The following is a 13,410-nucleotide window of genomic DNA, read 5'->3' as shown; positions in this document are numbered from 1 at the left end:
ATCACCAAAAAGTCCACAAGTAACAAAAGCTGCAGCACGTGTGGAGAAAAGGGAATCCTCCTACACTGCTGGTAGGAATGTAAAACGGTGCAGCCACTGTGAAGTTTCCTTTTGTGTTTGTTTTTGGGCATACCATGCAGTCTGTGGGATTTTAGCTCACTGAGGAGGGACTGGGCCCCTGGCAGTGAAAGCACAGAGTCCTAAACACTGGACCACCAGGGAATCCCCTGGAGGTTCCTTTAGAAAGTAAAAATAGAGCTACCATATGACCCAGCAATCCCATTCCTGGGCATCTACCTACCTGGAAAAGGTGAAAACTCTAAAAGACGTGCCTCAGTGTTCAGTACTAGCACCAGCACAATCACAACAGCCAAGACATGGAAGCACCCTAAATGTCCATCAGCAGATGAATGGACAAAGAAGATGTGGTAAATATATACAATGGAATATTACTCAGCTATAAAAAAGAATGAAATAATGCCATTTGTAACTACGTGGATGGACCTAGAGATTATCATAATGAATGAAGAAATAAGCTAGAGAAAGACAAATATTATATGATACTGTTTATATGCAGAGTCTAAAAAAATGATACAAACAAACTTATTTACAAAATAGAAACAGACTCACAGACAGAAAACAAACTTACGATTACCAAAGTGGAAGAGGAGGAATAAATTGGGAGTCTGGGATTAACAGATACACACTACCATATGTAAACTAGATATACCACAAGGATTTACTGTATAGTATAGGGAACTATATTCAATATCTTGTAATAACTTATAATGGAAAAGAATCTGAAAAAATATATATGCATAAGTGAATCACCTTGCTTTACCCTTGAAAGGAACACAATATGGTAGATCAACTATAGTTTAGTAAACAAAAAAAAAGTAAAAAGAAATATGTAAAATTAATCTCCATTTATCCAACACATCTAAAATATTATCACTGTAGCATACAGTCAATATGAACAACTGAGATATTTTCTCTCTTTCATACTGTTTCCAAGCCTATGTATGTTTCACAGATCAATTCACTGCAGCTACACTTAAGTGCTGGACAGTCCTATACGGCCAGGGCCCACTCCAGTGGACAGCACAGTTCTGGAACACCTTCTGCTCTTGGAACCAGAGCTCCAGGACTTATTCCCGCCCTCCCCTCGACCCCGGCTCACCCTACTGCCAGCCAGGTTCCTCCCCTTCAACTAACTGCATGCGCCATTCTGTATAAGCTTCCTTCCTTCTTGAAAATATGAATGGAAGACAAACATTCAAAAATCCTACAACTCTTAGTTGTAACACGTCCCTAGAGCAAAGAAAGGTGAGAGAACTGCTTACAGTCTTTAGAGAAAGACTGAGTTGAAAGAGAAAGAATGAGTTGGTGAGGAGAATCAGACTTCATCAGACCTTGTTGGAGGAAATGAGGCTAATAAACAAGCTAAAACAAACCAACACTAAAGCTGTCAGAAGAAGAACAGAAGGAAAAGAGGACCTGATGAGCATCCCTTCAGGTATCTTTGGCAATTCAGCCATGTGATTATTCTACTGAGCCATGAAAGAATGTTGACTGCAGGACGAAACACGAATTTAATTTTGGTCTGCCTGATGTTACAGAAGCAAACGAGCAAAAGAAAAACTAACTAGCTGCCAATATTTAGAAATTAAGACACACCACTTACCAATGAATTTCTGGCATCTTTGGAAAAATGACAAGGGCTGGGAACAAAGTTTGGATGACAACAGTTGGTGGGATGGACTGGCAGGTGCCCCCCACCCCAGAAGGCGCGTGTGCTTTCTAACCAGCCACAGTCACCTTCTTCCAAGTCATCAAATAGCAGTTATGCACCTGTTGACATGGCTCCCTGGCTTTTAGTTTGTACTTTTGCAGTAGACATAACTTTGAGACAACAAGATAACTTTTTGAAATTATGACAGGGTAATGTTGAAAGCAAAGAAGTTACATCTACTGGCAATGGGGAAATTTTTAGCCAGGGTAAAAACTACTATTTATCAGGTTTATAGTCTAGTGTGGTTTCAATCTGGAGGGGCTTTGATCCTTTAGCTTATACTGGTAGAATAGTTGGTCCCAAATTCAGAGGCTGGCAATTTTTCTTATCCTTTAATTATCTGAGCAGCTCCCAAGAGCACACAACTGTGATCACAAACTCTTTGCAATCACACCAGCCAAACTGGAAAAACAGTCTGCCGACATCATTTCTAGAGTTATTGCCTCTTAAATCATTATGGCTTTGGACCTGACACACTCAGGGGTTTAAGTATGACAATCAGGAAATGAACAGTTTCGTCTTTGGCATCCCCACTTCAGCTGCTTGTACCTTGATTTTGTTCATTGACCTATGTCATGCTGTATTAAGTTACAAAGAGTTTATGAGCCATAGCACTGCATGTTTTATAGACCTATGAAATGTATTCTTTATAAAGTCAACATCTTTTATTTGAAAACATTTTGCGGACCAAAATTTACTTGGTCAGAAGAATTTTCTACTTCTAACAAGAAGTTCCTCTCAAAAGAAACTCAAAGAAAGTGACTCTATTCTTCCATGTGGCTTGCCATTTTGTTTTGGAACATCCTGGTAGCCTAAATCTGTCTTTATCAAGCTGGACAGTTTGCAAAGGAGCAGCCTCACTGCTCTGAGCCTCAGTTTCCCTGTATTTAGCATGGGGTAGAGACTGGAGTAGCCAATGTTAACATTACTTATTTACACCAGAATCCCTTTCTTCAATTTGTTTTTCTATGGCTGCACCACGCACGGCATGTGGGACCTTAGTTCGACCAGGGATCGAACTCCTATCCCCTGCCCTGGAAGCGCAAAGTCTTAACCACTGGATCACCAGGGACGTTAAAATGGCCCAGGGCAATGGGGAAGCCTCACAAAGAGTTCCCACACCTTTATCAGATGCCTCAACAACCCTGGACCGTCCTGTGATCCCCTGTCCCCCACACCCTTCTGCTCTCTAACCCCCACCCATCTACAAGCCCCACCTCCCTCCAGAAAGCTCTATCAAACACCGGGGGTGTCCTGCCCCCATCTTGTTCTCCCCGGTCCCTTCTCCAGCACGGAGCACTTCCATCGCAGGGACCTTAGTGCAGCATCACAAACACCTCAACAGGACGGCTGCACAGAGGAGGGACTTGCCGAGGGCCACGCGTCCCCATCACTGGTCTGCTCTTCTCCACGGTGAGTCCAGAGCCTCCCCCCTGATTTCTGACTATGGTAGAGTCTCAAAGGTTTTGACCTTTGAGGAGGTCACCTTCATCACACAATACACCCCTTTACAATGAGGGTACATCACTGTATTACCAGATCATCTTCCACAATAATAATTTTCAGAATAATTTTCTACTTCTAACAAGACGCACCTCTCAAAAGAAACTTAAAGAAAGTGACTCTAGTCTTCCCCTTGGCTTGCCATTTTGTTCTGGAATGTGCTGGTGGGGTGTGGTAGCTGAAATCTGAATGAGAATAGAGAAAGGGAAGGCCCTGCCTCTATGGGTTAGTTGCTCATTTCAACAGGGGCCTTTTCATTCCATTGGTTGGCAAACCCTGTGAGGCTGCAATGGTTACTCCCAGCTCTGAGTGAACCTATAGATTTACTTCACTTCAATTGAACTGAAAGAACAAAGGCCAACCCATATTCAAGGCAGCAATGCCAAACAATCCTAGTAAAGTCCTTTTTTGAAAAAGTTGTTATATGGTATATACAAAGGACTGAATATAACCCATATGATCAAATGCATCCCAAAGCACAGACATCTTTTAGGGAATGAGAGGAGCCAAAGCAGAATGGAGAAAGTGGGGTTTAAGCCCCATGTTGGAGATGATGGAAACATTTCTGAATCTCATTTATGTTTCAACAAAATACTTGCAGCAAATTTTAAGATTTTTAACCTGTGAGTTCCCAGAAAAATAAGGCATCTTGCTGCTTGACTGCTGTGGAGTAAGTCCAGGCACAAGGAGGTGCCAGGACAGGACCTCTGGAAATGTGCATGGAGAAGGCCAGTGGGGCTCCAGGATCCTAGGGATTGGAAGCTTGGTCCCTTTCTGCGCATCCCAGACTAGACACTCTCGCAGCAATTCAGGGCTTGATTGGATGTGTAAAGACACTTCTGTAATGATCAGAAGTATTTCTGGGTTGGACTCAAGGGTGTGGAGACAACATTCCTGAAAACTGTGGGGAGGGGATTGCTGTGCAAAGTGAATGATGATGAGTGTTTGTATATTAAAAACAAAACTGCAGTGACCTGAATGGGAAGGAAACCCGAACAAGAGGGGATATATGTATACACATGGCCGATTCCTTTTGCCGTACAGTAAAAACCCACACAAACTGTGAAGTCACTATCAGTTCAGTTCAGTTCAGTCACTCAGTCGTGTCCGATTCTTTGCGACCCCATGAATCACAGCACGCCAGGCCTCCCTGTCCATCACCAACTCCCAGAGTTCACTCAGACTCACGTCCATCGAGTCAGTGATGCCATCCAGCCATCTCATCCTCTGTCGTCCCCTTCTCCTCTTGCCCCCAATCCCTCCCAGCATCAGAGTCTTTTCCAATGAGTCAACTCTTGGCATGAGGTGGCCAAAGTACTGGAGTTTCAGCTTTAGCATCATTCCTTCCAAAGAAACCCCAGGGCTGATCTCCTTCAGAATGCACTGGTTGGATCTCCTTGCAGTCCAAGGGACTCTCAAGAGTCTTCTCCAACACCACAGTTCAAAAGCATCAATTCTTCGGTGCTCAGCTTTCTTCACAGTCCAACTTTCACATCCATACATGACTACTGGAAAAACCATAGCCTTGACTAGACAGACCTTTGTTGGCAAAGGAATGTCTCTGCTTTTGAATATGCTATCTAGGTTGGTCATAACTTTCCTTCCAAGGAGTAAGTGTCTTTTAATTTCATGGCTGCAGTCACCATCTGCAGTGATTTTGGAGCCCCCCAAAAATAAAGTCAGCTACTGTTTCCACTATTTCCTATGAAGTGATGGGACCAGATGCCATGAGGGAAGTCACTATACTCCAATAAAAATTAATTTAAAAAGCTAAATATCGAACCTGGACTGGCGACTCGATACTGGATGCCTGGGGCTGGTGCACTGGGACGACCCAGAGGGATGGTATGGGGAGGGAGGAGGGAGGAGGGTTCAGGATGGGGAACACATGTATACCTGTGGCGGATTCATTTCAATTAAAAAAAAAAAAAGTTTAAAAATAAATAAATAAATAAAAAGCTAAATAAAATCAGCAACTTAAAACCAGGAGTGTCTCCTTATTTTAATTTGTGTCTTTCTAGATGCCGCCTGCTCCAAGTCACATAAGGGGAATCCAGGCACCTGATGGAGAACAGACAAGCAACAACCCCCAGACTCCCGCCCTAGTTAAGTGCTGAGAAACCTGACCACTCTCTCCCAGGCATGGCACCAGAGGCGAGCCATGGGGACGGGAGCCGTGACACCTGGATTCAGCCAGTTCCATCATGTGACCTTGGACCAGGTGTGTTCTCTAAGAGTTTTGGTCTCTTTGTTCATAAAATTTGAGGTTGAAATTTTGAGTCCTGAAAAAACTAGCTTTTAGTACTTTTAATCCCTTGACTATAGGAAAAATAAGTGCTCAGTGTAATAATACATGGCCCATTCAGAGGATCAGTGAAAAAAGAAGACCCTGGGGACCACATGGCACCAGAAGTGGGGAGGGCAGGCACCCGGGGAAGCAGAGGTGCAAGAATGGAGACCAGGAGAGCAGCCAGGGCTGAGGGGCTTGAAGGGAGCAAAGGGACCAGGGCTTTCTCACCTCCGACAACAGTCATGGCACAGCAAAGGAAAAGCATTGGGCCAGGAGCCAAGGGACACGTCTGGCTCCGTCATGGAACTGGTTTTGTGACTTTGGGTGGGTGACTGAGCCTCCCTGAGTTTCCATTTCCTCATCTGTAAACTGTAGGCAATGGTTCCTATTTCAAAGGGATCTGCTCATGAAAGCTGCAGGCAAGTGCGGAGCATCTACACAGCAGGTCATTCCCACCCAGACCTTTCCCTGCCTTGGTCTTCGTGTTCTTTCCTTCACAAGGATTTGGGCAGCTACAGACCCACAGAAGGGCCTGTCTGCACGGAGCTTGTCTCCCGGGGTCCTGTGTTCCTCCCGGGGGACCCGCTTGGTGGTGGAGCCAAGGTTGCATAGAGCCAGTCCAGGTGAGAACAAACCCCGGGCATATCAACGGGGCAGTGAGCAGAGGCCAGCGCAGGGTCGGACCCGGGCCCTCTGCCCACAGTTCCTGCTGGAATCCTGCTAATAGACAGGTGGGTCCACCTACATACAGATTCAAAAGGACTGCAGAGGCCTGCCGAGCTGAGCGGCTCATGCTGTCAGGCCACCGGCAGGTGTTCCACGGACCGGTGGAGGCTTGAGTGAGGTCCCCAGGGATCCGTGTAAGGGGTAGGGTGGTATCCTGGTGTCACCCTACACCCAGAGCCACCGCCAACACTGGAGAAACAGGCGCTGGCCGGTGGGTGTGCCAAGGTCTGCACGTCACCCAGTCCACTGTGGCCATGGACAGTCCCACACTTCCTCAACAGGCTTACCCAGGCCTTGGGGTCAGAGCTGACCACATCTGAGATGCGGATTTCCCCAGACAAGAAAGAGCTGTGAAAGGCCAGCCAGCAGCAAGGCCCAAGGTGATGCCCAGTGGGGAAGGGTGTGGCGATAGCCACCATCTGCTCCAGGTGCCCCCTGCAACCACCCAGAGTCCCGAAGGCCCCACTCCATCTCCATTTCCTGCCAGTGCTAAATTAAACAAAACCCCTCCACCACTTAATTGTCCAAGTTTTGCTCAAAAAATCTTTTTTCTCCTGTTTTAAAAGATAATTGCATAAAATTATAATCATAAAACTGTGTTCACGGCCTTACAGTATATAAAGAGGTAATTGGCATGACAAAATTAGCACAAAGGAGAGGACCCAGAACGAGACAGAAGGGGGACTTCCCTGGTGGTCCACGATCCCAAAGCAGGGGGCACAGGTTCCATCCCCGATCAGGGAACTAGACCCCACATGCTGCAACTAAGACCGGGCACAACCAAATAAATGGATAAGTATATGTATATTTTGAAAATAATTACACAGAAGCAAAGTTGTTGTTTTTGTTGTTGTTGTGTGTGTGTGTTTCTTTTTCTGTCAAGCCACATGGCATGTAGGATCTGAGTTCCCCGATTAGGGATCAAATCCACACCCCTTGCAGTGCATCATCCTAACTGCTAGACTGCCAGGGAAGTCCCAACATTATAATATGTTACCTAAATAATGCTGGGATTAATCCAAACTTAATTGTTAGAAATTAACATGTTAATTGCAATCTTCAGAGCAACACTAAGAAAGTAACTAAAAAAGAAACAGGAAAAAGGGATTAAAATGGTACACCAAAAAGTATCTATTTAATATAAAAGAAGTCAACATTGGAGGAACAGAGATGCAAAAAGGCATAAGACATACAGAAAATACACATCAAAGTGGCAGATGTAAAGCATATATTACCAGTAATTACATTAAATGTCAATGGATTAAACACTCTAGTAAAACAGACTTGGGCAGAATAAAAGAATTTCTGATGATCTAACCATATGCTGTCTGTGATGGTTAATTTTATATGTAACTTGATTGGACTAAGGCATGCCCTGAAACCTGGTAAAATATTTCTGGGTCTGTCTGTACAGAGGTCTGCAGAAGAGATCAGCATTAGGATATGTAGACTGAGATAAGCCTGAGTGCTGAAGAACTGATGTTTTCCAACTGTGGGCCTGGAGAAGACTCTTGAGCGTCCCTCAGACAGCAAGGAGATCAAACCAGTCAATCCTAAAGGAAATCAATCCTGACTATTCACTGGAAGGACTGATGCTGAAGCTGAAGCTCTAATACTTTGGCCACTTGATGTGAAGAGCAGACTCACTGGAAAAGACCCTGATGCTGGAAGAGATTGAGGGCAGGAGGAGAAGGGGACGACAGAGGATGAGATGATTGGATGGCATCACTGATTCAATCGACATGAATTTAAGCAAATTCCAGGAGATAGGGGAGGACTGGGGAGCCTGGCATGCTGCGCCAGTTCATGGGGTTGCAAAGAGTTGGACATGACTTAGCGATTGAATAACAACAGCAGTGTAGACTGAATAAACAGCTTCACATGTGTGAGTAAACACCATCCAACCTGCTAAAGTCTTGAACAGAACAAAAAGGTAGAGAAAGGGCAACTTTGCTCTCTCTGTGTCGAGATATTCATCTTCTCCTGCACTCAAGACACTGCTTCTCCTGGTTCCTGGGACTTCAGACTCACACTAGTACTTCCACCCCCGCCCCACAGCCTCCTGATTATAGGGTCTTTGGATTTGGACTCAACATCACCAACTCCCCACACTCTCCAAGTTTTGGATCTGGACTGAACTGAACCCCTTGCTTTCCTGGTTCCCCAGCTTAGAATGCAGATTGTGAGACTCCTTGGTCTCCAAAATCACGTAAGCCAATTCCTACAATAAATCTCTTCACATATCTAGACCTATATTTATATCTATGTCTTACTGGTTCTATTTCTCTGGAGGTACGCTATCTATAAGAGATTCATTTTCTCTTCAAGGACACACAGATTGAAAATAAAAGAATGGAAAAGGTTATGAAAATAGTATCCAAAAGAGAGCTGGTAGGGCTACCCCAAAGTCAGACAAAGTGGACTTTAAGACAAGTTACTAGACAAAGAACATTTATCATGATCACAGGACCAATCCATTTAACAACAGAGCCTCCAAATACATGTCACAAAACCTGACAGAATTAAGGGAGAAATAGAAATGCAACAAAAACAGTTGCAGATTTCAATGCTCACTTTCAGTAACGAACAGAAGAATTAGAAGATGAACAAGGAAATAGAAGACTGACTGACACTAGGAACCAACAAGACCGGACAGATACCACAGAACACGCCACCCAACAGCTGCAGAATACATTCTTCTTGAATGCACGTGAATATTTTCTGAGAAAGATCATATCTTAGGTCATAAAACAAGTCTCAACACATTCAAAAGGATTAAAAGCACAACAACAGATGAAATTAGAAATCAGCTGTAAGAGAATTAGGAAATTCTATATATGTGGAAATTAAACAATATACTCAAGTAACCAATTAATCAAAGAAGAAATTATAAAGGAAATTAGAAAATAGTTTGAGATGAATGAAAACAAAAACACAACATGTCAAAATTTATGGGATGCAGCTAAGGCAGTGCTTAGAGGGAAATCTGTATTTGTAAAATGGCTATATTTAAAATACATGAGGTTTCAAATCAAAAGCCTAACCTTTCACCATTAGAAATTTTAAAAACAGCAAACTAAACCTAAATCAAGCAGAAGAAAGGAAATAAGATCACAGGGGAAATAAATAAATTAAAGAAGAGAAAATTGAGGAAGTTGTTTCTTTGAAAACATAAACAAAATTGATAAACCTTTAGTTAAACTGAATTATAAAAAGAAGACTCAAATTACTAAAATCAGGAATGAAAGAGAAGACATGACGACCCACTTTACATAATTTAAAGAATAAAAAGAACTATGAGAATTTATATCAACAAACTTATTGTTGATATATAGAGAATACTACAAACAACTACATATCAACAAATTAAACAACTTAGATGAAAGGACAAATTCCTAGAAAGACACAAACTACTGAAACGGACTCAAAAAGAAATAGGAAATCTGAATAGATCTATAATGAAAAGGCAGAATTACTTTTAAAATACCGCCCTAAAGTTCCTAACATGAGGAGTCCACAACTAGATGACTTCACTCGTGAATCTCCCCCAGTGTTAAAAAGTTAACCAATACTTCACAAACTCTTGCAAAACATAGGAGAGATTGCTCGTGGCTGGGAGGAAGGAGGAGTTGGGGTGACTGCTAATGTTTTCTTTCTGGGGTGACAGAAATGTTCTGAAATTAGATGGTGGGTTATGGTTGCAACCAGAGAAGGCGATGGCACCCCACTCCAGTACTCTTGCCTGGAAAATCCCATAGATGGAGGAGCCTGGTAGGCTGCAGTCCATGGGGTCGCTAAGAGTCGGACACGACTGAGCGACTTCACTTTCACTTTTCACGTTCATGCATTGCAGGAGGAAATGGCAACCCACTCCAGTGTTCTTGCTTGGAGAATCCCAGGGACGGGGGTGCCTCGTGGGCTGCCGTCAATGGGGTCGCACAGAGTCGGACACAACTGAAGCGACTTAGCAGCAGCAGCAGCAGCAGCAGCATGGTCGCAACACTGTATATACTGAAGACCACGTATGCTTTGAAAGGGTGAATTTTCAGTCATGTGAATCATATCTCAATTTTTAAAAAGTAAAAGTCTTATTAAAGTTAGGGACACTATTAAATTTAGTTGATTAAAGGAGTTAGCTAACCACAGCATCCAGTCTGTTTGTCCAGAGCAGACCTTCGCTCCTCAAGACACACAGCAGATGCCAGCTCATCTCACAATGTCGAGCCCTGTGTCGTAAGAGAAGACCTGTCTTAGGCTGACGGCGCAGAATCTGTTTAAAAATAAGTTAGAGGTAACAACTAAAGTAACTTCATGTTGAAAGAACAAAATAGCCTCTCAAATGAGAAAAGATGTGCTTTTATTTTCAAGCTAAAAATCTCTGAAGATCTTTTTTTTTTTTTTTTAACATATAGAGAAATCACCAGGATCAAGCAGGTATCCTTCCAAGAATTTGGAAGACCATTAGAAACTATGAAAATACTAGACTGTTTTCCATAATGTCTAATGTGTGGTATCAATGAACACTACTTCATGGGAGGATGAACTGCTATGGCATCCAACCATAAAACAGGCTTCCCATACGGCACCAATGATAAAAGAACCCGCCTGCCAATGCAGGAGATGTAAGAGATGCAGGTTAGATTCCTGGGTCAGGAAGATCCCCTGGAAAAGGGCATGGCAACCCATTCCAGTATTCTTGTCTGGAGAATCCCATAGATGGAGGAGCCTGGCGGGCTACTGGTTGCAAAGAATCAGATACAACTGAAGCAGCTTAGCATGCATGCATGCACCAACCTCTGAAGATCTTTTGAATAAAAAAGAAAAGAAAAAAAAAAAGACCTGATTATTATGAAGTGACTGTATTACCCAGCTAAGTAAAGTAGTTTCTTTTTCTTGTCCCTCAACTCAAAATGCATTTCAGGTGCATTACAGAATTGAAAAAAAAATGAGTAGTAAGACTAGATGAAAGAACAGGCATTCATCTATTTCATCTCTGCATGGGAAAGGTCATTTTCAGCATACACCCCAATCCAAACAAAAAAAGAATCAAAAAGGAAAAGACTGATAAATGTAATTATATTTAAAAGTAATCAAAGTATTTGTATATTAACCACATTATACACACAATTAAAAGGCAAAGCAAAGGGGTGGTTTAATATTTGCTAGGGATTTGACAAGAAATAATATAAATACTTATATAATTAATTCAAATAAGTCAGTTAAAAAAAACCTACTTAAATTTCCCAATGGTGAAATTAGCAGAAGTTATGAATGGAAAAATAAAAACCCATGAGAAAACAGGATAGAAAAGATATGTGTTTAATCTGAAAATGTTGAAACTTCTTAGGAATAAAAATGCAAATAAAACTGACAATTAAAGGCCATTTCTCCCTTGAGAAATCAACCCAAATTATGAAGGAGACAAAGCTCAAAGGTGTTGATTCCTCAGAGCCTTTATTTTCCTTTAAGGTGTTTTCATTTTCTTTGAACAATTCCCATGTTTACTGAGTTAAATTCATTCCCAATTATCTCCTTTTCTGCTATTAAATGTAAAGGCTTTCGACTCAGCCAGAGCTAGATCAAAACCCAGCACTGTAACTTGCGGTGTGAATATGTGTGTGTGTTCTCTGTTCTGTGTTACTTCACCTCTCTGAGACTCAGTTTCCACATCCATAAAATGGGGACAAATAAGGCTTTAAGGGAAATACCTGTACATGACAGGTGATAAGTGACAATAATAACAATGGTGAGACAGCCATGACGACCCTGTCTTGAAACCCTCTAGTTCCTCTAAAATGAGCATCTATTGCTTCCACAATTATGAGTCTGTTTTTATACTGGTGCTTTTGTTTTATACTGATATGATTTATATACCTTCAGTTCAGTTCAGTTCAGTTCAGTCACTCAGTCGTGTCCGACTCTTTGCATCACCATGAACCACAGCACGCCAGCCTTCCCTGTCCATCACCAACTCCCGGAGTCCACCCAAACCCATGTCCATTGAGTCAGTGATGCCATCCAACCATCTCATCCTCTGTCGTCCCCTTCTCCTCCTGCCCTCAATCTTTCCCAGCATCAGGGTCTTTTCGAATGAATCAGATCTTCGCATCAGGTGGCCAAAGTATTGCAATTTCAGCTTCAACAACAGTCCTACCAATGAACACCCAGGACTGATCTCCTTTAGGATGGACTGGTTGGATCTCCTTGCAGTCCAAGGGACTCTCAAGAGTCTCCTCAAACACCACAGTTCAAAAGCATCAATTCTTCGGCGCTCAGCTTTCTGTATAGTCCAACTCTCACATCCATACATGACTACTGGAAAAACTATAGTTTTGACTAGCATCTTTGTTGGCAAAGTAATGTCTTTGCTTTTTAATATGCTGTCTAGATTGGTCATAACTTTTCTTCCAAGGAGCAAGTGTCTTCTAATTTCATGGCTTCAGTCACTATTTGCAGTGATTTTGGAGCCGAAAAAAATAAAGTCTGACACTGTTTCCCCATCTATTTCCCATGAAGTGATGGGACTGGATACCAGGATCTTAGTTTTCTGAACGTTGAACTTCAAGCCAACTTTTTTACTCTCCTCTTTCACTTTCATCAAGAGGCTCTTTAGTTCCTCTTCACTTTCTGCCATAAGGGTGGTGTCATCTGCATATCTGAGGTTATTGATATTTCTCCTGGCAATCTTGATTCTAGCTTGTGCTTCCTCCAGCCCAGCGTTTTTCATGATGTACTCTGCATATAAGTTAAATAAGCATGGTGACAATATACAGCCTTGACGAACTCCTTTTCCTATTTGGAACCAGTCTGATGTTCCATGTCCAGTTTTAACTGTTGCTTCCTGACCTGCATACAGGTTTCTCAAGAGGCAGGTCAGGTGGTCTGGTATTCCCATCTCTTCAGAATTTTCCACAGTTTATTGTGATCCACACAGTCAAAGGCTTTGGCATAGTCAATAAAGCAGAAATAGATGTTTTTCTGGAACTCTCTTGCTTTTTCCACGATCCAGCGGATGTTGGCAATTTGATCTCTGGTTCCTCGGCCTTTTCTAAAACCAGCTTGAACATCTGGAAGTTCACAGTTCACGTATTGCTAAAGC

At 42.6% G+C, this 13,410-nt stretch overlaps 1 protein-coding gene across 9 annotated transcripts in view; it reads right to left on the bottom strand.

The window, feature by feature from the left end:
• The window catches only part of RIN2 (Ras and Rab interactor 2), a 208,165-nt gene that overhangs the window by 137,687 nt on the left and 57,068 nt on the right, over positions 1 to 13,410 (bottom strand). The window contains exon 3 of one of the 9 annotated variants that reach the window (XM_059892716.1): positions 1 to 13,410. This exon is cut by the window's left edge and continues 27,447 nt beyond it. The exons of the other annotated variants lie outside the window; for them this stretch is intronic. The gene's annotated coding sequence lies outside the window, so the exon portion shown is untranslated. 9 annotated transcript variants of the gene reach the window in all.

This window comes from Bos taurus, chromosome 13 (assembly GCF_002263795.3).
Source record: "Bos taurus isolate L1 Dominette 01449 registration number 42190680 breed Hereford chromosome 13, ARS-UCD2.0, whole genome shotgun sequence".
NCBI lineage: Eukaryota > Metazoa > Chordata > Mammalia > Artiodactyla > Bovidae > Bos > Bos taurus.
The sequence above is the reverse complement of the archived record's forward strand: the minus strand, read 5'-3'. Positions and strand labels throughout refer to the sequence as shown.